At 51.6% G+C, this 26522-nt stretch overlaps 1 long non-coding RNA gene across 1 annotated transcript; it reads left to right on the plus strand.

Moving 5' to 3' along the window:
- Nucleotides 1-14672: 14672 nt before the first annotated feature.
- On the plus strand, nt 14673-26499 carry LOC144484280 (uncharacterized). Its single transcript, XR_013496071.1, has 3 exons — nt 14673-14895; nt 26068-26112; nt 26363-26499. It is a non-coding gene; the product is annotated as an uncharacterized LOC144484280 (long non-coding RNA).
- Nucleotides 26500-26522: the final 23 nt, after the last annotated feature.

Here is a 26522-nt window from a genome sequence, read left to right on the forward strand (position 1 = left end):
AACTTTCCCTCTATCCCACACCTCCTCACTTTCATCATAAGCCGACCATGGGGGACCTTATCAAACGCCTTACTAAAATCCATGTATATGACATCAACTGCCCTACCTTCATCAACACACTTAGTTACCTCCTCAAAAAATTCTATCAAATTTGTGAGGCACGACTTGCCCTTCACGAATCCGTGCTGACTATCTCGGATTAATCCGCATCTTTCTAAATGGTCGTAAATCCCATCCCTAAGGACCCTTTCCATCAATTTACCAACCACCGAAGTAAGACTAACCGGTCTATAATTACCAGGGTCATTTCTATTCCCTTTCTTAAACAGAGGAACAACATTCGCCATTCTCCAGTCCTCTGGCACCATCCCCGTGGACAGCGAGGACCCAAAGATCAACGCCAAAGGCTCTGCAATCTCATCCCTTGCCTCCCAAAGAATCCTAGGATACATTTCATCAGGCCCAGGGGACTTATCGACCTTCAGTTTATTCAAAACTGCCAAGACATCCTCCCTCCGAACATCTATTTCCTCCAGCCTATTAGCCTGTAACACCTTCTCTTCCTCAAAAACATGGCCCCTCTCCTTGGTGAACACTGAAGAAAAGTATTCATTCATCACCTCGCCTATCTCTACTGACTCCATACACAAGTTCCCACTACTGTCCTTGACCGGCCCTAACCTCACCCTGGTCATTCTTTTATTCCTCACATAAGATTTCCTCCCACAGTCCAAAGATGTGCAGGTGAGGTGGATTGGCCATGCTAAATTGCCCCTTAGTATCTAAAGATATGCAGGTTAGGTGGATTGGCCATGCTAAATTGCCCCTTAGTGTCCAAAGATGTGCAGGTTAGGTGGATTGGCCATGCTAAATTGCCCCTTAGTGTCCAAAGATGTGCGGGTTAGGTGGATTGGCCATGCTAAATTGCCCCTTAGTGTCCAAAGATGTGCGGGTTAGGTGGATTGGCCATGCTAAATTGCCCCTTGGTGTCCAAAGATGTGCGGGTTAGGTGGATTGGCCATGCTAAATTGCCCCTTAGTGTCCAAAGATGTGCGGGTTATGTGGATTGGCCATGCTAAATTGCCCCTTAGTGTCCAAAGATATGCAGGTTAGGTGGATTGGCCATGCTAAATTGTCCCTTGGTGTCCAAAGATGCGCAGGTTAGGTGGATTGACCATGCTAAATTGCCCCTTAGTGTCCAAAGATGTGCAGGTTAGGTGGATTGGCCGTGCTAAATTGCCCCTTAGTGTCCAAAGATGTGCAGGTTAGGTGGATTGACCATGCTAAATTGCCCCTTAGTGTCCAAAGATGTGCAGGTTAGGTGGATTGGCCATGCTAAATTGCCCCTTAGTGTCCAAAAATGTGCAGGTTAGGGGGATTGGCCATGCTAACTTGCCCCTTAGTGTCAGGGGGACTAGCTAGGGTAAATGCGTGGGGTTATGGGAATAGGGCCTGGGTGGGATTGTGGTCGGTGCAGGCTCGATGGGCCAAATGGCCTCCTTCTGCACTGTAGGGATTGTATGATTCTATGGAATAAGTGACACGTGTGAGTTACGGACGGGTGCCTTGGCTGAAAGCGGGTTGAGTGCACACCGCATTGTGTTTCGCCGCTCAGCCATACAGGACTTGGAGGGGACAGTCCGTCTTTGTCTGAAAGCTCGAACGCTCCAACACACTCGCACAATCTGTGCCCCATCACTCCCTGGCACAGACCCAGTGTGAGCTGGCAGCCTCGGTGCTTCGGCTGGTGTGAGAGAGGATTATTCTCATGGAACCGGGGAGGACATTCTTCAAGGGGGACAAATCAGGTAGATTGATGGGGCTTTCTTTCTGCATTGAGTTTCCTACAAAGCAGGCTGTTTATCCCAGTGTGTCCATGTTCCACATGAGTCGACAAAGATGTGCAGTGGATTGGCCATGCTAAATTGCCCCTTAGTGTCCAAAGATGTGCAGGTTAGGTGGATTGGCCATGCTAAATTGCCTCTTAGTGTCCAAAGATGTGCAGGTTAGGGGGATTGGCCATGCTAAATTGTCCTTTCGTGTCCAAAGATGTGCAGGTTAGGGGGATTAGCCATGCTAAATTGCCTCTTAGTGTCCAAAGGTGTGCAGGTTTGGGTGGATTGGCCGTGCTAAATTGCTCCTTCGTGTCGGGGGGACTAGAGGGGAAATATGTGGGCTTACGGAGATAGGGCCTGGGTGGGATTGTTGTCAGTGCAGACTTGATGGGCCGAATGGCCTCCTTCTGCACTGTAGGGATTCGATGATAACCTCTGACATATCAGCCTCTGGAGAATGGCTGTGATGGAAAACCTTGGGGTGGAATTTTCCCGTCCTGCCCGCCACGAGGAATCGAAGCGTGCGGGACACAGACCGTGCAAAGGTCCGTTGAATTCGGGCGGGAGTTTCCGGTCTCGGGGCGAGTGTGGCTGGAATGTAGCTAAAGTTAAAGTTTATTTATTTAAAAAAAGGGATGGCATGGACACGTTGGGCTGAAGGGCCTGTTTCCCAGCTGTAAACCTCTATTTAAAATAAAAATTATTAGTCACAAGTAGGCTTACATTAACACCGCAATGAAGTGAAAATCCCCTAGCCACCGCACTCCGGGTTACACTGAGGGAGAATTTAGCACCTAACCAGCACGTCTTTTCGGACTGTGGGAGGAAACCGGAGCACCCGGAGGAAACCCACACAGACACGGGGAGAATGTGCAGACTCCACACAGACAGTGACCCAAGCCGGGAATCGAACCCGGGTCCCTGGCGCTGTGAGGCAGCAGTGCTAACCCACTGTGCCACCGTGCCGTCCCCAGTGTTAGTAGTGTTACATTTACCATATACATAGACGATCTGGAGGAGGGGACCGAGTGTAGGGTGACAAAGTTTGCGGATGACACAAAGATGAGTGGGGAAGCGAATTGCGTGCAGGACACAGAGAGTCTGCAGAGAGATTTGGATCGGCTAAGTGAGTGGGCGAGGATCTGGCAGATGGAGTATAACGTTGGTAAGTGTGAGGTTATCCACTTTGGAAGGAATAATAGTAAAATGGACTGTTATTTAAACGGTGAAAAATTACAACATGCTGCTGTGCAGAGGGACCTGGGGGTCCTTGTGCATGAATCGCAAAAAACTCAGTTTGCAGGTGCACAGGTGATCAAGAAGGCAAATGGAATGTTGGCCTTTATCGCGAAGGGGATGGAGTATAAAAGCAGGGAGGTCTTGCTGCAACTGTACAGGGTACTGGTGAGGCCGCAACTAGAGTACTGTGTGCAATTTTGATCCCCTTATTTGAGAAAGGATATATTAGCTTTGGAGGGGGTACAGAGAAGGTTCACCAGGTTGATTCCGGAGATGAGGGGGTTAGCTTATGAGGAGAGATTGAGTAGACTGGGCCTGTACTCATTGGAGTTTAGAAGGTTGAGGGGAGATCTTATAGAGACATATAAGATAATGAAGGGGCTGGACAGGGTAGAAACATCGAGGTTATTTCCACTTACAATGGAAACAAGAACTAGGGGGCATATACGGGGGAGTCAATTTAGAACAGGTTTTTTCCGCTGAGGCTAGGGAAGAAAAAAACCAGGGGCCATGGGTTAAGGGTGAAAGGAGAAAAGTTTAAAGGGAATATTAGGGGGGGGCTTCTTCACGCAGAGAGTGGTGGGAGTGTGGAATGAGCTGCCGGGTAAAGTGGTAAGGTTATATAAGGCATTGGTGAGGCCGAATTTGGAGTATTGTGTACAGTTTTGGTCACCTAGTTACAGGAAGGATGTAAATCAGGTTGAAAGAGTGCAGAGAAGGTTCACAAGGATGTTGCCGGGACTTGAGAAGCTGAGTTACAGAGAAAGATTGAATAGGTTGGGACTTTATTCCCTGGAGCATAGAAGATTGAGGGGAGATTTGATAGAGGTGTATAAGATTTTGATGGGTATAGATAGAGTGAATGTAAGCAGGCTTTTTCCGCTGAGGCTAGGGGAGAAAAAAACCAGAGGGCATGGGTTAAGGGTGAAAGGGGAAAAGTTTAAAGGGAATATTAGGGGGGACTTCTTCACGCAGAGAGTGGTGGGAGTGTGGAATGAGCTGCCGGATAAAGTGGTAAATGCGGGGTCACTTTTAACATTTAAGAAAAACTTGGACGGGTTCATGGATGAGAGGGGTGTGGAGGGATATGGTCCAAGTGCAGGTCAGTGGGACTGGGCAAAAAATGGTTCGGCACAGACAAGAAGGGCCAAAAGGCCTGTTTCTGAGCTGTAATTTTCTATGGTTCTATGATATTGGAATTGAAACCCCGGAAGAGTGAAGGAGCAGAAGAGTTCCTAGAAAGGTTCCACAAAATCTATGAAACTCAGTCAGGAGACCAGAGGTATGCGGAGGGGAAACCTTCGCTGCAGTGCTGCTCAATCCTTATGCATTGTCTCTCTTCCATGGTGGCGACAGCCATAAAGACCAATTGGGCAGTCAGCTCCCCCATGCAGATGTCCCCCGTGCTGTCAAAGCCTTCTGGCCAAACTCACAAGGGGACACTAGAGGGGAACCTCAAGGCCTGAAAGAGGAACCTCAGGCTAAGGTCAAACCTGAAAAAACTGAGTATGTAATGAAAGAGGAACCGCGGCAGCCTCCTATCAGAGGAGACCCTGATCAGGTGCATTATCAAATGGAACCTCACTTTCATCATCCAGGGTGGGTAGGCCAGCAGGGATATGGATATAGAACCCATCCAAGTGGCCCCACAGCTCCCTTCTATGGCCCGCCATATACTCATTACCCACCTTATAACCTGCATCGAGGGCATGAGGGAACCCCACGGGGCCGGAATAATGCCAGATCTGATGGCTGTTTTAACTGTGGCCGTCTGGGACATCACAGCGAGGAGTGCCCCAGCAGAAGGCAGACTAGGGGAGGTGATAGACGCGGACCCTACACTCCAGTTTCCCAGCAGAATCCCTTCTGACAACGTATGCTGTTACTGACGGAGTCCCAATCCGACCAAGAACCCTTATTGATTTTAAAGCTCTATAATCACTGGTATCCGTTTCTGGTAGACACTGGGGCAGCTATGTCCTCCGTACAAGCCACCCTGAAGTTACCCCGATCGAAACAAACCCAAAAACTTTCCGGACTCCAGGGTCAAGTTCTGCAATATGCGGCGTCAGGAAAGGTCCCGGTGTCCTATCAGAGTGAAACCGTGGATCATCCATTTGTTATCACCACTGGAATCGATTGCAACCTAATGGGGAGAGATTTGTTGTGTGCCTTTCAACTTCGACCCCGCTGTTCAGAGGCTGGTATCCAAATTGACATGACGCAATATCCTCGAACGTGTTACGTCGCATCAGTTCCCCAGTGGCGGACCTTAGATCTGGTGGGTGCCACGCGTCATGTGACCCTTGCCTACGATCGCGGTGGCCAGAATCACGATTTGGCAGAGTTTTTCAAGGATTTCGAAGGTACATCATGGACCATTGAGACCCGTGCCTGGGTTCAGGGACCAGAGGGTGAAGCTGACTATGACAATGTCCCTCTCCAATTGTGGAAACAGCCATCTGGAGAGGCCCCGCATATTACCAGATCCGTCACCCCACCCAATCATGCCAAAGATCTGGGCCCCATGGTGCACAGAGCGGTGGAATTAGCTGACCCACGCAGAACGGACAAACAAGAGCTCGCTGGGGACCTGTGTATCCAATTTTATCACCACCCGCAGGTCTCCACTGCGGTCCTCCATCGACACGAGGGAAAGGACATTATAGAATACACTAACCCCCTCTGTATGGGCGACAGACTCTGTGCAGGTTGGATTTACAGATATCAAACCCATCGAGATCTTGGTGCAACCTAATGTGACTTTTCCGTCAATCCGGCAATATCCCTTAAAGGCGCAAGCCGTTCCGAGTATCACCCGACTGATTGATAACCTTTTACATCAAGGGATTCTATTACCATGTCAGTCCCCATGTAATAGAACATAGAACATAGAACAGTACAGCACAGAACAGGCCCTTCGGCCCACGATGTTGTGCCGAGCTTTATCTGAAACCAAGATCAAGCTATCCCACTCCCTATCATCCTGGTGTGCTCCATGTGCCTATCCAATAACCGCTTAAATGTTGCTAAAGTGTCTGACTCCACTATCACTGCAGGCAGTCCATTCCACACCCCAACCACTCTCTGCGTAAAGAACCTACCTCTGATATCCTTCCTGTATCTCTCACCACGAACCCTATAGTTATGCCCCCTTGTAATAGCTCGGGGAAATAGTCTTTGATACCCCAATCCTTGCAGTCCCTAAACCAGGAAAGCCAAATGAATATCGCCTCGTCCAGGATTAACGAGCCATTAATTCTATCGTCCAGCCTTTACATGCCTTGGTGCCCAACCCAGCCCATATCCTGGCCTCCATTCCAGCTAATGCTCGGGTGTTCGCGGTCATTGATCTTCAGCATTCCTTTTTCTCCATCCCATTACATCCGAATAGTCAGTTCTTGTTTGCCTTTTCCCACAACGGCCAACAATATACCTGGACTCGACTACCTCAGGGCTTTATTAACTCGCCTCCCCTCTTCTCACAGTGTCTCCAGAAACAATGACAGAATTTAACCCCAGCTAGTGGATCAACCCTCATCCAATACGTTGATGATTTGCTTATAGCGAGTTCGGACAAATGCAGTGTTGTCGGGAAAAATCCCTTGTACCAGTGCATTCAAGGGAGTCGAGTCGCAAGGCAAGGTTCAAAGTGTTTTTCTTCATTGTACAATTACTGGGTACCCAGGGAGACCCCCGTAGCCAGCTTAGAAACAGTGCTTGGCCACCTTGATCTCAATAGTTATACATTTGCTCTGGATATTTATAGGGATCCAAATTCGAGCGGGAACATTTGCTCATACATTTTTACAATACTTATAAAGTGGCCTGTCTGGTCAGGAAGTTCCCTGAGAGACTTGTCAATTTGCATCTGTGTGGTGTGTGTCCGTGTTAATGGGACTGCCTGTTCTTGCCCCGGTGTTTTAATGTGTCTCCCATTATCCTCTCGATGTGTCCCCTTATCTAAATCGACCTCTACTGTTTTCCAGTAATAGAGAAGATGCCGTTCAGGTCCTGAATTACCTGTCCTACTTAGGCTACGTTGTGTCTCCCGGTAAGGTCCTGATCGCTCAGACCACTGTCAAGTTCTTAGGCGTCCTGCTGTCCGCTGACACTCGTCACCTGGAAGAAAGTCGAATCGAACCAATAACACACTTCCCCAGTCCCACTGATGCTAAGCAAGTCCGACGGTGGTTGGGGGTGTGATTAATTACTGCCGGCAGTGGATCCCCAATGTGACCTTGTTAACGAAAAAACGAACCCCTGATACGGCTAAGGAGGGATCCTTCGTCCTTTCCGCAGAAGCAGAAGAGGCGTTCGGTGAATTAAAACAGTCCTTAATACAGGCACCAGCCTTGGGGGGGCCTTTATACGATCGACCCTTTCAACTCTTCTGTACGATCATCGACGACTGCACCACTTCGGTTTTGACTCAATTTCATGGTGACCGACACCGACCGTTGCCTATTTTTCCTCTAGACTGGACCCTGTAGCGCTCGGATATCCACACTGCACCCAAATCCTTGTGGCTATTGACCTCAGCTTGAAGGTGACTGCAAATCTGACTTTACAACAGCCCATTGTTATATACACCACTCACGCGGTGGCAGCACTGTTGGGCCAGTTACAGACACACCTGACTGCGGCCAGACAGAACCGATATGAGATTCATTTGCTTAATAATCCTCAACTTACCTTTAAGTATTGCACTGTTATTAATCCAGCCAATTTCCTGACCCACCCTCCCCGGGTCGCTGATTCCCCTCCACATGACTGTTCCGTCCTTCTCAGGGAAGACACCACCGTGCGCCCCGATCTCTCTGAAATTCCCCTGACGAACCCCGATCTCAACATGTTCACCAATGGCAGTGCCTCCATTGACGAGAGAGGCCATCGGCTCTCAGGGTAACGCTATTGTGAATGACCAGGGGGTTATTTTGGAATCAGCAGCTTTTGAGACCCCTTTCTCGGCTCAGCAAGCCGAACTGTTTGCCCTGATCAGAGCTTGTGTCCTGGGGTCGGAGTCAGAATGTTAACATCTACACGGCCTCCCAGCATGCTTTTGGAGTTGTCCATGACTTTGGACAACTGTGGAGGAATAGAGGCTTCCTTACATCATCCGGCGCCCCTATTTCACACAAAACAACTGGTGTCTGACTTACTACAGGCCCTTCTTCTGCCTGCACGCATTGCAGTGATTAAGTGCGCTGCCCATACCTCCGGTAAAGACCCTGTCACTTTAGGTAACCATAGGGCAGATGAGGCGGCCAAATTGGTTTCTAAAACTTGTCAGATGATTGTGCCCCGAATGATGAGGCAGGGGAAAAGTCTGGACGCAGATGGCCCTGCCTCTGAGCAACCCATGCCAACCATCGATGATGTTGTTAGGGCGGCACGGTAGCACAGTGGTTAGCACTGCTGCTTCACAGCTCCAGGGTCCCGGGTTCGATTCCCGGCTCGGGTCACTGTCTGTGCGGAGTTTGCACATTCTCCTCGTGTCTGCGTGGGTTTCCTCCGGGTGCTCCGGTTTCCTCCCACAGTCCAAAGATGTGCGGGTTAGGTTGATTGGCCAGGTTAAAAATTGCCCCTTAGAGTCCTGGGATGCGTAGGTTAGAGGGATTAGTGGGTAAAATATGTGGGGGTAGGGCCTGGGTGGGATTGTGGTCGGTGCAGACTCGATGGGCCAAATGGCCTCCTTCTGCACTGTAGGGTTTCTATAATAAAAATGTTCTGAGATCACAGCAAGAAGCCTCGCCTCGCGATAAAGATTTGTGGAATGCACTGGGCTGTCGGGTGGACCCAGAATCCGGAGTCTGGATCACCCCTGCTAACCAAACCTGTATGTCCGATACTTTGGCTCTCTGGGTAATTGATTGCGTACACTTTGCAACTCACTGTGGTGCAAGGTCTCTTAGTGATTTACTCCTCACTTCCTGGTGGCATCCTCGCCTACAGGACATGGCACAAAGTCTAAGCCTCCGCTGTTTGATATGCCAACAGCATAATCCGGGCAAGAGTGCGCCCTGTGATCTGGGTAAGACTCCCCTGCCCCTTCGAGACCCTGCAGATGGACTTCATTGAGTTGCAGAGATGTCAGGGGTATAAATATGTCTCAGTAATCGTGGATGTCTTTAGTAAGTGGATTGAAGCGTGTCCTACATCGGATAACAAAGCGACAACTGTCGCCAGGATTTTCCTGCGCGAAATTGTGCCTCGATTTGGCGTCCCGACCTGCCTGAGTTCTGACAATGGCCCACATTTGATTGCATCGGTCAATAAGGAAGTGTGCGCCCAGCTGAATATTCGCCAACAACTCCATTGCGCTCACCATCCCCAGGCTGCTGGTGTCGTCGAACGCTCCAATCAAACGCTCAAAACCAAGCTGGCTAAACTTGTAGAAACTTCAGGTCTGTCTTGGGTCAGACTGCTCCCTGTAGCTTTATTTCAAATACGAACCACCCCTGCAGGACCGCCCCGTCTCTCGCCCGCGGAGGTCTTGTGTGGTCGACCCCTGCGGACCCCTTGGGATGATGGAGGTCTTGTGTGGTCGACCCCTCCGGACCCCTTGGGGTGATGGAGGTCTTGTGTGGTCGACCCCTGCGGACCCCTTGGGATGATGGAGGTCTTGTGTGGTCGACCCCTCCGGACCCCTTGGGATGATGGATCAAAGTTCATTTCCATCATATGACGGATGAAATGACCTCATATATCCTCTCCCTTACCCACTCCTTGTGCCATCTCCACTCGCAAGTCCGGGCTGCTCACGGTAAACCACCTACCTTATCCACTCCCACTAGAGTAAAACCGGGCTCATTTGTCCTTGTCAAAAATTGGACTCGCAGCATTTAGAGCCGCGATGGGAGGACCCATTCCAAGTCTTGATAACCACCCCTACAGCGGCTAAGGTGGCGGGACGCGAGGCTTGGGTCCACCTCCACCACTGTAACTTGATCGGACAAGCCGATCCCAAAAAGGGGGGAATTGAGGATGGCAGTGAGGAGGATTTTACGGATGATTAGTATGAGAGGCGGTACTGGGTGACATGCTCTTTACTCTGTGGTTGTTATGCTTGTCGTTATGTTTTTGCCCTCTTCAGGTAGTGGTCAAGTAAGGACGAACCAACATGAAATTGGCAAAAATACTCTTGGAGCTCATCCGCTTGATCCGTTCTGTGCTGTAAGTGCAGGGGAATATTGGGGATGCTCCATTGTTTGTGTGTGCCAGGATCACCCCTGCCTGAGCAAGCATTGCCATCAGCATAAATGTGGGTACGAAGCCCAGAGAGATGAGGTAATCTGGAAGTGTTTGAATTCTACCTGCTTTGGGAAAAGGGGAAAATCTAATTCGTGGCCGTATGAATGGCACCCACCTTCATGCTTACGGTAGGGACTTTACGATAGTACAGATTAATGCAGAAGGAAGACGGATGGTACCATCCTGTACAGGTTCCAGATCCCTGTTCTTGGGAACCGATGATACCTATCACCGGGTTCGAGCCAACGGGACGTGGCAAAAGTGTTCAGAGACCATGTACACTGAAACAGGGTATTTCTTCTTTTTCAATGGTACGGCCACCAATTATTTGTCCTACCCTTACCCCCAGGCGGTGGCAATAGGGACCCTACTTCCCAACATGGTTCCTTGTCCGAGCCATTGGGGGCCCTCCGGGTCATCACCGTCCAATTAGAGAAACTCAGGCTGTATGCCCAGCAGAGTAGACATGCCTTGGATTACCTGCTGGCTCGACAAGGAGGCCTGTGTGCCATAGTGAAGGGGGCAGCACGGTAGCACAGTGGGTTAGCACTGCTGCTTCACAGCTCCAGGGACCTGGGTTCGATTCCCGGCTTGGGTCACTGTCTGTGTGGAGTTTGCACATTCTCCTCGTGTCTGCGTGGGTTTCCCCCGGGTGCTCCGGTTTCCTCCCACAGTCCAAAGATGTGCGGGTTAGGTTGATTGGCCGTGCTAAAAATTGCCCTTAGTGTCCTGGGATGCGTAGGTTAGAGGGATTAGTGGGTGGATATGAGGGTAGGGCCTGGGTGGGATTGTGGTCGATGCAGACTCGATGGGCCGAATGGCCTCTTTCTGTACTGTAGGGTTTCTATGATTTCTATGATAACTGCATACTGGGACTAGATAAGGTCACTACTAATCTCACTAATCACCTGAACCAAATTGACCAGCAACTAGGGTCTATTAGAGAGGGCAAGGGATTGGGGGAATGGGAACTGTCAGGATGGCTTGGTTGGTTGAAGAATGTGGGGTTATATGCCACACTCTTGGTTCTGTGTATAAGTATTGGAATTGGCATTGTAAAGTGTCTCATCACACAGGTGATGACCACCTTGGAATCACGACCGGCTCAACTGATGATGGTCACCACGAGTGAGGAGGAGGACAGGGAATACAAACTCATACTGGACCACGAGGTCCAGGAGGAATCCCGACGAGAAGTGGAGGCAGAATTGGACGCGGAGGATGAGGGAGATAAAGTAAGATTGGACTCGATGAAAATACAATTGTAACCTGAATTGAACGAGCCACGGCGATGTTCGTGGTTATCACAGAGTGATAAAAGGAGGGAATGTGAATGTAAATGTATGTGTGGTGTTGATGTTTTTGGCGCCGGTTCTGAAGCAGTATTTAAATTGTACAAAGCGCAGGAACTGGGTTCAGTCTTCTCTGATGGCGGCAGGCATCGGTAACGTGCACCATTACGGAACGCTGACCCGACGTCGGAAAAGGGAATAACGCAGTTAACCAGATACCTGGAGTAGAATCGATTCTTGTCGAAGCCAAGCCTGATAAAGAGTATTTCCAGATTCACAGGGGGGGTTGTCTTGTTAATGGGGGGGGGGGTGAGGTGTGTATTGTTAATGGGGGGGTGAGGTGTGTATTGTTAATGGGGGGGCATTGTTAATGGGGGGGGTGAGGTGTGTATTGTTAATGGGGGGGTGAGGTGTGTATTGTTAATGGGGGGTGAGGTGTGTATTGTTAATGGGGGGGCATTGTTAATGGGGGGGGTGAGGTGTGTATTGTTAATGGGGGTGGTGAGGTATGTATTGTTAATGGGGGGGGGTGAGGTGTGTATTGTTAATGGGGGGGTATTGTTAATGGGGGGGTGAGGTGTGTATTGTAAATGGGGGGGGTGAGGTGTGTATTGTTAATGGGGGGGTGAGGTGTGTATTGTTAATGGGGGGGGTATTGTTAATGGGGGGGGTGAGGTGTGTATTGTTAATGGGGGGGGTATTGTTAATGGGGGGTGAGGTGTGTATTGTTAATGGGGGGGGTGAGGTGTGTATTGTTAATGGGGGGGTGAGGTGTGTATTGTTAATGGGGGGGGTGAGGTGTGTATTGTTAATGTGGGGGGGTGAGGTGTGTATTGTTAATGGGGGGAGGTGAGGTGTGTATTGTTAATGGGGGGGGGTGAGGTGTGTATTGTTAATGGGGGGGGTGAGGTGTGTATTGTTAATGGGGGGGTGAGGTGTGTATTGTTGATGGGGGGGTGAGGTGTGTATTGTTAATGGGGGGGTGAGGTGTGTATTGTTAATGGGGGGGTGAGGTGTGTATTGTTGATGGGGGGGTGAGGTGTGTATTGTTAATGGGGGGGTGAGGTGTGTATTGTTAATGGGGGGGCATTGTTAATGGGGGGGGTGAGGTGTGTATTGTTAATGGGGGGGTGAGGTGTGTATTGTTAATGGGGGGTGAGGTGTGTATTGTTAATGGGGGGGCATTGTTAATGGGGGGGGTGAGGTGTGTATTGTTAATGGGGGTGGTGAGGTATGTATTGTTAATGGGGGGGGGTGAGGTGTGTATTGTTAATGGGGGGGTATTGTTAATGGGGGGGTGAGGTGTGTATTGTAAATGGGGGGGGTGAGGTGTGTATTGTTAATGGGGGGGTGAGGTGTGTATTGTTAATGGGGGGGGTATTGTTAATGGGGGGGGTGAGGTGTGTATTGTTAATGGGGGGGGTATTGTTAATGGGGGGTGAGGTGTGTATTGTTAATGGGGGGGGTGAGGTGTGTATTGTTAATGGGGGGGTGAGGTGTGTATTGTTAATGGGGGGGGTGAGGTGTGTATTGTTAATGTGGGGGGGTGAGGTGTGTATTGTTAATGGGGGGAGGTGAGGTGTGTATTGTTAATGGGGGGGGGTGAGGTGTGTATTGTTAATGGGGGGGGTGAGGTGTGTATTGTTAATGGGGGGGTGAGGTGTGTATTGTTGATGGGGGGGTGAGGTGTGTATTGTTAATGGGGGGGTGAGGTGTGTATTGTTAATGGGGGGGTGAGGTGTGTATTGTTGATGGGGGGGTGAGGTGTGTATTGTTAATGGGGGGGTGAGGTGTGTATTGTTAATGGGGGGGTGAGGTGTGTATTGTTGATGGGGGAGTGAGGTGTGTATTGTTAATGGGGGGGTGAGGTGTGTATTGTTGATGGGGGGGTGAGGTGTGTATTGTTAATGGGGGGGGTATTGTTAATGGGGTGGGGTGAGGTGTGTATTGTTAATGGGGGGGGGTATTGTTAATGGGGGGGTGAGGTGTGTATTGTTAATGTGGGGGGGTGAGGTGTGTATTGTTAATGGGGGGGTGAGGTGTGTATTGTTAATGGGGGGTGAGGTGTGTATTGTTAATGGGGGGTGAGGTGTGTATTGTTAATGGGGGGAGGTGAGGTGTGTATTGTTAATGGGGGGGTGTGTATTGTTAATGGGGGGTGAGGTGTGTATTGTTAATGGGGGGGTGAGGTGTGTATTGTTAATGGGGGGGGTGTGTATTGTTAATGGGGGGGTGAGGTGTGTGTTGTTAATGGGGGGTGAGGTGTGTATTGTTAATGGGGGGGTGTGTATTGTTAATGGGGGGTGTGTATTGTTAATGGGGGGGTGTGTATTGTTAATGGGGGGTGTGTATTGTTAATGGGGGGGGTGTGTATTGTTAATGGGGTGGGGTGTGTATTGTTAATGGGGGTGTGTGTATTGTTAATGGGGTGGGGTGTGTATTGTTAATGGGGGGGGTGTGTATTGTTAATGGGGGGGTGTGTATTGTTAATGGGGGGGTGTGTATTGTTAATGGGGGGGTGTGTATTGTTAATGGGGGGTGAGGTGTGTATTGTTAATGGGGGGGGTGAGGTGTGTATTGTTAATGGGGGGGTGAGGTGCGTATTGTTAATGTGGGGGGTGCGGTGTGTATTGTTAATGGGGGGGGTGTGTATTGTTAATGGGGGGGTGAGGTGTGTATTGTTAATGGGGGGGTGAGGTGTGTATTGTTAATGGGGGGGGTGTGTATTGTTAATGGGGGGTGAGGTGTGTATTGTTAATGGGGGGGTGAGGTGTGTATTGTTAATGGGGGGGTGAGGTGTGTATTGTTAATGGGGGGCTGTTGTGTGTATTGTTAATGGGGGGGGGTGTATTGTTAATGGGGGGGTGTGTATTGTTAATGGGGGGGGGGGTGTGTATTGTTAATGGGGGGGTGTGTATTTTTATTGGGGGGATGAGCTGGTGTATTTTTATGAATGAACCCGGACCCGGGGCTGCTGGAACTCCGCAGTTGGATACATTGTTGCAGACCGTTGTAGCAATTTGACAAGGTTCCTTTCCGGCGCTGACGTCACGCGCCTGGGCATTTCCGTGTTGGTTTCAATAAATAACAGGGTGGGATTGACGCACAGGGGGGCTTTGGGATTCCCTCCCCAGCCCCCTCCCTTCCTCTGGAATCGTTTCAGAGGTACCCCTCCCCACCTACCTCCCCCAACCCACATTTCCCCCTTTCTCCTCCCACACCCCCCCCAAAATCATTTCTCTCACCCTCTACACCCTCTGGACCCCAAATGGAAGGTGAGTCGATGTGTGTTTAGGTACCTTCTGTTTCTCTGCCAAATCACAGGGTCGTGTCTGCCTGCCTGGCAACCCTGTCTACTTTCGTGTCTCAATTCGAGAACAACAACAGTAGCCACAAAACATAATGCGTCTCTCTCTCTCTCTGTCTCTTTTTCACAGCATGGGAAGTCTTTCTCTTTTGCATTTCTGCTTCTCTGCTTGCTGGTCCCTCCCCTGGCGTGAGGCCCCAATTATGAACTGACTTCCTTTTTTTAAAAAAGAAACAGATTGTTTGCTGCCTCTGTCGGTCTACAGGCAAGATTGTTCCCCAATGGTGTGTGTTTGGTGTGTGTGAGATTGTATTTTTCCACCTCTTTGCCTTGTTAGTGGGGAAGATGTGTTTGATTCGGAAGGTGAAGGACTTACCTCCACCCCCATGGCAGATTCCTGGTGTAAACACAGTATGAGTTTTAACAACACCAGGTTAAAGTCCAACAGGTTTATTTGGTAGCAAATTCCATTAGCTTTCGGAGCGCTACTCCTTCGTCAGATGAAGTGGAAATGCGCTCTCAAGCAGGGCATACAGAGACACAAAATCAAGTTACAGAATACTGATTAGAATGCGAATCTCTACAGCCAACCAGGTCTTAAAGATACAGACAATGTGAGTGGAGGGAGCATTAAGCACAGGTTAAAAAGATGTGTATTGTCTCCAGACAGGACAGCCAGTGAGATTCTGCAAGTCCAGGAGGCAAGCTGTGGGGGTTACTGATAGTGTGACATAAACCCAACATCCCGGTTTAGGCCGTCCTCATGTGTGCGGAACTTGGCTATCAGTTTCTGCTCAGCGACTCTGCGCTGTCGTGTGTCGTGAAGGCCGCCTTGGAGAACGCTTACCCGAAGATCAGAGGCTAAATGCCCGTGACCGCTGAAGCGCGCTGGTGTACCATGGTCTCTGGGTTACCCAGATAGCTGGGAAGCAATGCTTTTGCAGGGGAGTCCCAGGGCTTGTGTTTGTGTGTGTATGTGTGTGAGTGTGTGTTCATAGATCATAGAATCCCTACAGTACACAAGGAGGCCGTCCAGCCCATCGAGTCTGTACCGACCACAATCCCATAAGACATACGAGCAGAGTCAGGCCACTCGGCCCATCGAGTCTGCTCCGCCATTCAGTCATGGCTGATATTTTTCTCACCGAGGCCCATATTCCCGTAACCCCCACATGTTTACCCTGCTAGTCCCCCTGACACTCGGGGTCAATTTAGCACTGCCAATCCACCTAATCTGCAGATCTTTCGGACTGTGGGAGGAAACCGGAGCACCTGGAGGAAACCCACGCAGACACGGGGGGAGAAAGTGCAGACTCCGCACAGACAGTGACCCGAACCGGGGATCGAACCCTGGGTCCCTGGTGCTGTGAGGCAGCAGCGCTAACCCGCTGTGCCATTATGTGAGGATATTCTTGATCTAGTGGTTTGAGGGTTCAAGTCCCACAGGCTCCCAATGCAAAGTAGCCACGTGCTTGAACGTGTTGGGAGAGGGGGCTTGAGCAATGGGGGCCTTTAAGATGACTGCGAGGGGATCTGTTCAGGCCAGACCTGGTGACATGTTTTGTACAGAGCTTTGGGAAGGCTGTGGAATGTACTATTTACAGTTGGCGATTGAGGGGCACAGCAGGTTAAACAGAAGTTCCATGGATGGTTTTTTGGACAAACAGCATGGCTTGGAAGAGCAGAATGGCCAGTCTGTGGCGTCGGTTGGTATAGATTTTCAATCAGAGGTTGGTGGGTGTGAGTCCCTCAGAACAAACTGGACCCATACACAGGCACACCAGTATTAAGGGAATGCAGCTCTGTCAGAGGGTCAGTGCTGAGGGAGCGCCGCACTGTCGGATGGCCAGTGCTGAGGGAGTGCCGCACTGTCAGAGGGCCAGTGCTGAGGGAGCATCGCACTGTCGGATGGCCAGTGCTGAGGGAGCGCCACACTGTCGGGTGGCCAGTGCTGAGGGAGAGCCGCACTGTGGGAGGGTCAGTGCTGAGGGAGCGCCGCACTGTGGGAGAGTCAGTGCTGAGGGAGTGCTGCGCTGTCGAATGTTTGATGGGGATGGCATGGTAGCACAGTGGCTAGCACTGCTGCTTCACAGCTCCAGGGACCTGGGTTCGAATCCCGGCTCGGGTCGCTGTCTGTGTGGAGTTTGCACATTCTCCCCGTGTCTGCATGGGTTTCCTCCGGGTGCTCCGGTTTCCTCCCACAGTCCAAAGATGTGCGGGCTAGGTTGATTGGCCGTTCTAAATTGCCCCTTAGTGTCCCGGGATGCATGGGTTAGAGGGGTTAGTGGGTAAATATGTAGGGATATGTGGATAGGGCCTGGGTGGGATTGTGGTTGGTGCAGACTCGATGGGCCGAATGGCCTCCTTCTGCACTGTAGGATTCTGTGATTCTATGACAGTGTAGAGGGAGCTTTACTCTGTATCTAACCTCGTGCTGTACCTGTCCTGGGAGTGTTTGATGGGGACAGTGTAGAGGGAGCTTTACTCTGTATCTAACCTCGTGCTGTACCTGTCCTGGGAGTGTTTGATGGGGACAGTGCAGAGGTAGCTTTACTCAGTATCTAACCCTGTCCTGTAGCTGTCTGGGACTGTTTGATGGGGACAGTGTAGAGGGAGCTTTACTCTGTATCTAACCCCGTGCTGTGCCTGTCATGGGAGTGTTTGATGGGGGACAGTGCAGAGGTAGCTTTACTCAGTATCTAACCCTGTGCTGTACCTGTCCTGGGAGTGTTTGATGGGGAGACATTGTAGAGGCAGCTTTACTCTGTATCTAACCCCGTACTGTACCTGTCCTGGGAGTGTTTGGTGGGGGACAGTGTAGAAGGATCTTTACTCTGTATCTAACCCCGTGCTGTACCTGTCCTGGTAGTGTTTGATGGGGACAGTGTGGAGGGAGCTTTACTCTGTATCTCACCCCGTGCTGTACCTGTCCTGGGAGTGTTTGCTGGGGACAGTGTAGAGGGAGCTTTACTCTGTATCTCACCCCGTGCTGTACCTGTCCTGGGAGTGTTTGATGGGCACCGTGTCGAGGGAGCTTTACTCTGTATCTAACCCTGTGCTGTACCTGTCCTGGGAGTGTTTGATGGGGGACAGTGTAGAGGGAGCTTTACTTTGTATCTAACCCCGTGCTGTACCTGTCCTGGGAGTGTTTGATGGGCACCGTGTCGAGGGAGCTTTACTCTGTATCTAACCCTGTGCTGTACCTGTCCTGGGAGTGTTTGATGGGGGACAGTGTAGAGGGAGCTTTACTTTGTATCTAACCCCGTGCTGTACCTGTCCTGGGAGTGTTTGATGGGCACAGTGTAGAGGGAGCTTTACTCTGTATCTAACCCTGTGCTGTACCTGTCCTGGGAGTGTTTGATGGGGACAGTGTAGAGGGAGCTTTACTGCCTCTGGAAGTCTTAAAGCGCATCAAGGTAGATAAATCCCCGGGACCTGATGAAGTGTATCCCAGGACATTGTGGGAGGCTAGGGAGGAAATTGCGGGTCCCCTCGCCGAGATATTTGAATCATCGATAGTCACGGGTGAGGTGCCTGAAGATTGGAGAGTGGCAAATGTTGTGCCTTTGTTTAAAAAGGGCTGCAGTGAAAAGCCTGGGAACTACAGGCCAGTGAGCCTCACATCTGTGATGGGTAAGTTGTTGGAAGGTATGTTGAGAGACAGGATCTACAGGCATTTAGAGATGCAAGGACTGATTAGGGACAGTCAGCATAGCTTTGTGAGTGGAAAATCATGTCTCACAAGTTTGATTGAGTTTTTTGAAGGGGTAGCCAAGAAGATAGATGAGGGCAGTGTAGTTGATGTTGTCTACATGGACTTTAGCAAGGCCTTTGACAAGGTACCGCATGGTAGGTTGTTGCATAAAGTTAAATCTCTCAGGATCCAGGGTGAGGTATCTAAATGGATACAAAATTGGCTTCTGTGGGTGGGTTGTAGAGGGTTGTTTTTCAAACTGGAGGCCTGTGACCAGCGGTGTGCCTCAGGGATCAGAGCTGGGCCCACTGTTATTTGTCATTTATATCAATGATTTGGATGAGAATATAGGGGGCATGGTTAGTAAGTTTGCAGGTGACACCAAGATTGGAGACATATTGGACAGTGGAGAAAGTTATCTCCAATTGCAGCAGGATCTTGATCAATTGGGCCTGTGGGCTGACAAATGGCAGATGGAGTTTAATTTAAATAAATGCGAGGTAATGCATTTTGGTAGATTAAACCATGGCAGGACTTACTCAGTTAATGGTAGGGCATTGGGGAGAGTTACAGAACAAAGAGATCTAGGGGTACAGGTTCATAGCTCCTTGAAAGTGGAGTCACAGGTGGACAGAGTGGTGAAGAAGGCATTCGGCATGCTTGGTTTCATCGGTCAGAACATTGAATACAGGAGTTGGGACGTCTTGTTGAAGTTGTACAAGATATTGGTAAGGCCACACTGGAATAGTGTGTACAGTTCTGGTCACCCTATTATACGAAGGATATTATTAAACTAGAAAGAGTGCAGAAAAGATTTACTCGGATGCTACCGGGACTTGATGGTTTGAGTTATAAGGAGAGGCTGGGACTTTTTTCTCTGGAGCGGCGGAGGCTGAGGGGTGATCTTATAGAGGTCTATAAAATAATGAGGGGCACAGATCAGCTAGATAGTCAATATCTTTTCCCAAAGGTAGGGGAGTCTAAAACGAGAGGGCATAGGTTTAAGGTGAGAGGGGAGAGATACAAAAGTGTCCAGAGGGACAATTTTTTCACACAGAGGGTGGTGAGTGTCTGGAACAAGCTGCCCGAGGCAGTAGTAGAGGCAGGTAATATTTTGTCTATTTAAAAAGCATTTAGACAGTTACATGGGTAAGATGGGTATAGAGGGATATGGGCCAAATGTGGCAATTGGGATTGGCTTAGGGGTTTAAAAAAAAAAGTGTGGCATGGACAAGTTGGGCCGAAGGGCCTGTTTCCATGCTGTAAACCTCTATGTATCTAACCCCATGCTGGACCTGTCCTGGGAGTGTTTGATGGGGGACAGTGTGGAGGGAGCTTTACTCTGTATCTAACCCCATGCTGGACCTGTCCTGGGAGTGTTTGATGGGGGACAGTGTAGAGGGAGCTTTACTCTGTATCTAACCCCGTGCTGTACCTGTCCTGGGAGTGTTTGATGGGGGACAGTGTAGAGGGAGCTTTACTCAGTATCTAACCCCGTGCTGTACCTGTCCTGGGAGTGTTTGATGGGGGACAGTGTAGAGGGAGCTTTACTCTGTATCTAACCCCGTACTGTACCTGTCCTGGGAGTGTTTGATGGGGGACAGTGTAGAGGGAGCTTTACTCAGTATCTAACCCCGTGCTGTACCTGTCCTGGGAGTGTTTGATGGGGGACAGTGTAGAGGGAGCTTTACTCTGTATCTAACCCCGTGCTGTACCTGTCCTGGGAGTGTTTGATGGGGGACAGTGTAGAGGGAGCTTTACTCTGTATCTAACCCCGTGCTGTACCTGTCCTGGGAGTGTTTGATGGGGGACAGTGTAGAGGGAGCTTTACTCTGTATCTAACCCCGTGCTGTACCTGTCCTGGGAGTGTTTGATGGGGGGACAGTGTAGAGGGAGCTTTACTCTGTATCTAACCCTGTTGACTAGGTGGGATATCAAAAGGTATGAGGAGTAAGCTGGACCATGGGGACTGGACAGGATACACAAGTGGCGAGGAGCAGTTGTGAGGGATTGTGGGTTGATTAACCTGAGACACTTGGACGCCCTCAAACCGACCCCCAACATTTTTGAGACAGGGACCATTGCTCTCTCCCTGACCACTGAGAATTTTTCAAATAGGTGCCATTGTCCTTTAATTAACCTCAGCCATTTTACAATAGATACCATTGCTCTCTAACTGACCGCCACTATTTTTCATCTGTATAAACGACTTGGACTAAAACGTAGCTGGTCTGATTAGCAAGTTTGCGGCTAATACTAAGATTGGCGGTGTTGCGGATAGTGAGGAAGATTGTCAGAGGATGCAGCAGGATAGAGATAGGCTGGAAAATTGGGCGGAGGAATGGCAGATGGAATTTAATTTGGACAAATGCGAGGCGATGCATTTTGGTCGATCCAATTCAGGTTGGAGCTATAAAAAAAATGGCAGAACCATCAGGAGCGTAGACACACGGAGAGATCTGGGAGTACAGATCCTTAAAAGTGGCAGCACAGGTGGAAAAGGTGGTGAAGAAAGCATATGGCATTCTTGCCCTCATTGGAGAGGGCATTGTGGTGAACCATCGTTGGTTCCCACTAGATACGACTGAGCCAGGGTCTGGCCAGTACTATAAGTATGTATATATGTTGCTGTTGGGGTTAGGGATGGGTTGTTCTACTTGTTGCTGTTGGGGTTAGTGTTGGGCTGTTACACCTTGTATTATAGTTATTGTGGTACATCCCAGTCGGGCTCCGCCTCCTGGGAGAGGTATAAAGGTCTCTGGTCTGTCTGGGACCCCTCAGTCTGGGATCGTGTATGTAATTAGTAGCTTTGTTGTTACAGCAAATAAAAGCCTTTATTTCCTGAGCATCTCAAGCCTCGTGTGTGATAACGCGCATCAGGCATCAAGTTGGCAAATTATGTTACAGTTGTATAAAACGTTGGTTAGGCCACATTTGGAATCCTGTGTCCAATTCTGGTCACCAGGCCACCAGAAGGGCGTGGCGGCTTTGGAGAGTGTGCAGGAAAGGTTTACCAGGATGTTGCCTGGTTCGGAGGGCATTAGCTATGAGGAGAGGTCGGGGAAACTGGGATTGTTGTCCCTGGAAAGACGGAGGCTGAGGGGGGGCGACCTGATGAGAAGTTTATAAAACTATGAGGGGTACAGATAGGGTGAACAGTTGGAAGCTGTTCATTGGTTGGAAGCTTTTTCCCAGGGCAGAAATGGCAATTACAAGGGGGCACAAGTTCAAGGTCAGGGAGGGGAAGGTTCAGTGGAGATGAACGGGGGGAGTTTTTTTACACAGAGTGGTGGGGGTCTGGGATGCGCTGCCAAGTGAGGTGGTTGGGGCAGGTACATCAGGCACATTTAAGACTTATCTGGATAGACGCATGAATAGAGGGATATAAGCGGTTGATTAGAGAGGTAAATGTGATCGGTGCAGGCTTGGAAGGCCGAAGGGCCTGTTCCTGTGCTGTACTGTTCTTTGTTCTTGGTGTTTTGTTCACTGCCCTCTGACTGACCGCCAATATTTTTCAAGCCGGCACCCAGCTTGGGTCACTGTCTGTGCGGAATCTGCACATTCTCCCCGTGTCTGCGTGGGTTTCCTCCGGGTGCTCCGGTTGCCTCCCGCAGTTCCGAAGGTGTGCGGGTTCGGTTGATTGGCCGTGCTGATTTGCCGCTCAGTGCCCCGGGATGTGGAGGTTGAGGGATTAGCGGGATGGGATGGGATTGTTGTTGGTGTAGACTCGATGGGCCGAATGGCCTCCTTCCGCACGATATGGATTCTACGTTGCCGTAGGACCACGGGGATTGGGGGGTGGGGGGTGCGAGCAGGGTCACCACTGCTTGCGGACAGCAGACAACACCCCCGCCCCTCCCCACAGCGCACGCGCGCACGCACACACACACACTGTTCACGATCCTGAACTCTAGGACCGTGCGGAGGGTTCCCTGGGGGCAGTTAAAGATTTACAACAACAACTGGCATTTATATAGTGCCAGATGCAGGTGCATGGTTCAGAGAAAATTTGACAGCGGGCCCACACAAGGGGAGAGGCAACCAAAAGCTCATCAAAGAGGTCACCTTTAAGGAACGTCTTGAAGGAAGCACGCGGGATTTAGGGAGGGAATTCTAGAGCTCAGGTCTTGTTGTTTGGGCGGGGGGTGGGAGGAGAGAATGATTTGATTTGGTTTATTATTGTCACATGTGTTGGGATACAGTGAAAAGTATCGTTTCTTGCGCGCTGTACAGACAAAGCATACCGTTCATAGAGAAGGAAAGGAGAGGGTGCAGAATGTAGTGTTACAGTCATAGCTAGGGTGTAGAGGAAGATCAACTTAATGCGAGGTAGGTCCATTCAAAAGTCTGACAGCAGCAGGGAAGAAGCTGTTCTTGAGTCGGTCGGTGCGTGACCTCAGACTTTTGTATCTTTTTCCTAATGGAAGAAGGTGGAAGAGAGAATGTCCGGGTGCGTGGGGTCCTTGATTATGCCGACTGCTTTTCCCCGAGGCAGCGGGAAGTGTAGACAGAGTCAATGGATGGGAGGCTGGTTTGCGTGATGGGACTGGGCTACATTCACAACCCTTTCCTTGCGGTCTTGGGCAGAGCAGGAGCCCATACCAAGCTGTGATACACCCGGAAAGGATGCTTTCTATGGTGCATCTGTAAAAGTTGGTGAGAGTCGTAGCGGACATGCCAAATTTCCTTAGCCTCCTGAGAAAGTAGAGGCGTTGGTGGAGCTTTCTTAACTATAGCTCTGTTCACAATCCTTTGTAGTTTCTTGCGAACCCTGGGGGGGGGGGGGGGAGGGTGTAGGGAGGAGGGGGGGGAGGGTGTAGGGAGGAGGGGGGGGGAGGGTGTAGGGAGGAGGGGGGGGGAGGGTGTAGGGAGGAGGGGGGGGGAGGGTGTAGGGAGGAGGGGGGGGGAGGGTGTAGGGAGGAGGGGGGGGGAGGGTGTAGGGAGGAGGGGGGGGGAGGGTGTAGGGAGGAGGGGGGGGGGAGGGTGTAGGGAGGAGGGGGGGGGAGGGTGTAGGGAGGAGGGGGGGGGGAGGGTGTAGGGAGGAGGGGGGGGGGAGGGTGTAGGGAGGAGGGGGGGGGGGAGGGTGTAGGGGAGGGGGGGGGGGGAGGGTGTAGGGAGGGGGGGGGGGGGAGGGTGTAGGGAGGAGGGGGGGGGGAGGGTGTAGGGAGGAGGGGGGGGGAGGGTGTAGGGAGGAGGGGGGGGAGGGTGTAGGGAGGAGGGGGGGAGGGTGTAGGGAGGAGGGGGGGGGAGGGTGTAGGGAGGAGGGGGGGGGAGGGTGTAGGGAGGAGGGGGGGGGAGGGTGTAGGGAGGAGGGGGGGGAGGGTGTAGGGAGGAGGGGGGGGGAGGGTGTAGGGAGGAGGGGGGGGGAGGGTGTAGGGAGGAGGGGGGGGGAGGGTGTAGGGAGGAGGGGGGGGGAGGGTGTAGGGAGGAGGGGGGGGGAGGGTGTAGGGAGGAGGGGGGGGGAGGGTGTAGGGAGGAGGGGGGGGGAGGGTGTAGGGAGGAGGGGGGGGAGGGTGTAGGGAGGAGGGGGGGGAGGGTGTAGGGAGGGGGAGGGTGTAGGGAGGAGGAGGGTGTAGGGAGGAGGGGGGGGGGGGGGTGTAGGGAGGAGGGGGGGGGAGGGTGTAGGGAGGAGGGGGGGGGGAGGGGGGGGGGAGGGGGGGGGGAGGGTGTAGGGAGGAGGGGGGGGGGAGGGTGTAGGGAGGAGGGGGAGGGAGGGGAGGGGGGAGGGTGTAGGGAGGGGAGGGGGGAGGGTGTGGGGGGGGGTGTAGGGAGGGGGGGAGGGGGGTGTCGGGAGGGGGGGTGTGTCGGGAGGGGGAGGGGTGTGTCGGGAGGGGGGGGGGTGTGTCGGGAGGGGGGTGTCGGGAGGGGAGGGGGGTGTCGGGAAGGGGGGGGGTGTCGGGAGGGGAGGGGAGGGGGGTGTCGGGAGGGGAGGGAAGGGGGGTGTCGGGAGGGGGGGGTGTCGGGAGGGGGGGGTGTCGGGGGGAGGGTGTAGGGAGGAGGGGGGGGAGGGTGTGGGGAGGGGGGTGTAAGGAGGGGGGTGTAGGGAGGGGGGTGTGGGGAGGGGAGGGGGGTGTGGGGAGGGGAGGGGGGTGTAGGGAGGGGGGTGTAGGGAGGGGGGTGTAGGGTGTAGGGAGGGGGGGGAGGGTGTAGGGAGGGGAGGGGGGTGTAGGGAGAGGAGGGGGGTGTAGGGAGAGGAGGGGGGGGGAGGGTGTAGGGAGGGGGGGGGGTGCATATAGAGACCGGATTTTCAGGGAGCGCAGAGACCTCAGAAGATTGGAGGAGGTCACGGGGATATGGGAGGGGAGGTGGCAAGGGGTTCACGGAGGGATTTGAACCTGAGCTTGAGGATTCTAAAGTAGAATCCTTGGTCAGAGGTTTGCGAGATCTGTTCTGTGAGAAACCCAGCCAAATATCACCTGAAGTCTGTGACTTGAACATGCTGGGTTCTCCCTCAGCGTTACCCGAGCGGGCGCTGGAGTGTGGCGACTGAGGGATTTTTACAGTCAATTCATTGCAGTGTTAATGCAAGCTACTTGTGACACTAATAAATACAATAAACAAGTAAATAAATAATTCGGTCCGTCAAGCCTATCCTACTATTTATTTGGAGCGTGCCATTATCTGCACTTTGACTCCATTATCCACCTTTGTTTCCTAATCCCCAGACCTAGCAAGAATCGGGCGGCACAGTAGTACAGTGGGTTAGCACTGCCTCTTCACAGCTCCAGGGACCCGGGTTCGATTCCCGGCTCGGGTCACTGTCTGTGCGGAGTCTGCACGTTCTCCCCGTGTCTGCGTGGGTTTCCTGCCGGGTGCTCTGGTTTCCTCCCACAGTCCGAAAGATGTGCGGGTTAGGTGGATTGGCCGTGCTAAATTGTCCCTTAGTGTCCCGGGATGCGTAGGTTCGAGGGATTAGCGGGTAAATATGTCGGGATATGGGGGTAGGGCCTGGGTGGGATTGTGGTCGGTGCAGACTCGATGGGCCCAATGGCCTCTTTCTGCACTGTAGGGTTTCCATGAATCCATCCATCTCACTTTTTGACAGTTTTGGTTGACTCCCCCCCGCATCCCGAGCCTCAACAGCTTATTGGGGGGAAGAGAGTTAAACATTTCCACTCCGGTCACAGGTTTGGGGAGTGGGTACAGAGGAGATGTTAGGGGTAGGTTTTTCACTCGGTGGGTGAATGGAATCGGCTGCCGTCAGTGGCGGTGGAGGCGGATTCGATAGGGTCTTTTAAGAGACTTTTGGATAGGTTCATGGAAGTTTAGTAAGATAGAGGGTTATAGGTAAGACTAGTAGGTAGGGACATGTCCGGCGCAACTTGTGGGCCGAAGGGCCTGTTTGTGCTGTAGCTTTTCTATGAACATGTCGTCCGAGAGAGGGAGGGAAACATGTTCTCAAGTAACCTTGCCTTCTTCCTTTTCCCCCCTGCTCTGTCCCTGTAGGATTTCAGATCGGGCTGCAACAATGGAACCCCTCTGTCGGTGTCGGTAAGTCTGCAACAAACTTTTTTTAAATGTTACTCTTTCACGGGAAGTGGGTCTCACTGGCTGGGCCCATGCGTGATGAATCTATTGGGATTCTTTGAGGATGTAACTCGTGGAGTTGACCAAGGAGAGCCAGTGGTTGTGGGTTTATTTAGACTTACAGAAGCTAGCGTGCGGCCCTGAGCTCCGCGTGATAGATTTTTTCCGGGAAGGCTGGTTTTACAGTCGGTGTTCCTTCTTCTATTCCTGCCAGCTGCTCCCTACATCCGCATCCTGGAACAGCCCAAGCAGCGAGGGATGCGCTTCCGGTACAAGTGCGAGGGGCGCTCGGCTGGAAGCATCCCCGGGGAGAAGAGCACAGACAGCACCAGGACGTACCCAGCCATTGAGGTAAGGTGGCAGGCCGAGGGACT

This window comes from Mustelus asterias, unplaced genomic scaffold (assembly GCF_964213995.1).
Source record: "Mustelus asterias unplaced genomic scaffold, sMusAst1.hap1.1 HAP1_SCAFFOLD_97, whole genome shotgun sequence".
Lineage (NCBI taxonomy): Eukaryota > Metazoa > Chordata > Chondrichthyes > Carcharhiniformes > Triakidae > Mustelus > Mustelus asterias.